The sequence below is a fragment of the Triticum aestivum genome, chromosome 3B (assembly GCF_018294505.1).
Source record: "Triticum aestivum cultivar Chinese Spring chromosome 3B, IWGSC CS RefSeq v2.1, whole genome shotgun sequence".
NCBI classification, from domain to species: Eukaryota; Viridiplantae; Streptophyta; class Magnoliopsida; order Poales; family Poaceae; genus Triticum; species Triticum aestivum.
Genome location: NC_057801.1, coordinates 671668130 through 671669578, shown reverse-complemented (window position 1 = coordinate 671669578; position 1449 = coordinate 671668130).

Sequence of the window (1449 nt, the reverse complement as noted above, 5' to 3'; positions counted from 1 at the left end):
ACGGAAGTCGTGGTTGGAGTGGAGACCGAGGAGGTTGCTCAAGCAAGACGGTAGCCCTTTGTGTCGTTTGTCGAGGTGGCCGAGAGCGTGGGTGGTGTAGCCGTGGTCGAGGTATAGCCGTGCGAAGAACACCGTGGTCTCGAGGTAGCGGTGTTGAGCAAGTCGCTATGGAGTCGCGGGCGCAAGGAGGCATCGAGTTAGTCATGGGCGAAGTGGCATCGAAGTAGTGGTGCGCCGGAAAGAAAGACATTGTTGACGACGCGTCGCGTCGGGTTTGCCAGGCCCGGGGACACGTCATAGACGAAGGCACACATCAGTGTTGCCAGCACCGGGCATGCGTAGACGAGGGACCTGCATGAGCTGTACGTCGTGTCAAGGAGTCGAAAGAGCCAGCGGAGAAGAACTCGACGACGATTGCGGCGCCAAAGCGGTGCGGAGCCGATGTCGCCAGTGGTGGTCGGGAAAGATGGTGGCGATGCTGAAGACGAGCTGGTGCTGGACAAAGACGAAGGAGAGAAGTCCACATTTCAACCTCGAACTAGCCACTCGGTTTGATTTACAACACTGAACTACGAAACCAGTTGAAATACACCCTGAACTAACTACGAGGTCCAAAACTCAACCCTGGTCTTGGTTTTGTATCGGTCAAGCGGTTTTGACCAAAGTCAACACCGACTGGATTGCTGACTAGGCACCCAGGAAATAAAAAAGTAAAAAAAACTCTCCCTCCTATCTCTCTTTCTCTTTCTCCACCACTGGGTACTGTGAATGCCCATACCTTGCTACTGCTACTGCTGCTGCTGCATGTAGAAAGTGAAGTGATGAAGAATAGACAATTGTATTGATTCTCTTAGTGTACATTTATACAGAGATTACACATGCATCATAGCTATCCTAACTAACTCAGCTATGCACAGGCTAACCACCCATGCAGATCGTGGGCGTTGGCGCAGCAACGCACGTTAGGGTGTGTTTGGTTGCCCGCATCGAGCCCAACCAGGCCCGCGTGGGGAGGAAGAGTCCTGTTTGGTTGCCTGGTTTCACTGTTGGTCCTGCATCACATGCTTCTTAAAGCAGCCCAGAGCCTGGCTCGCTGGAAACGCTTGAATCGGCAGTTTCTCATGAGCTAGGCCGAGCCGAGCGCAAGCGAGCGGGCCCTTGCACGAGTGGAGACGGGAGGGATGCGAGGTGATTATGTGAGGTCTTCTTCAACCACCAATAAGCTCCTATCTAATCTCCTCCCTCTGATCTACACAACGGTGCTTTGATTCGAGGTAAGCTCTACACGAAAAACATGCACCTCGATGCTACGATTCCATTCAGGCGATCGGTTCGTAGTTTCGTCGGTCGTAAGTTCTTAATTTCGTTTCCCGTTTGGAGATATTCTGGACGAATTTTTTCAGATTCGTCGCGTCGATCATTTGAAATTTCCTTTGACCAGCAGCCTAA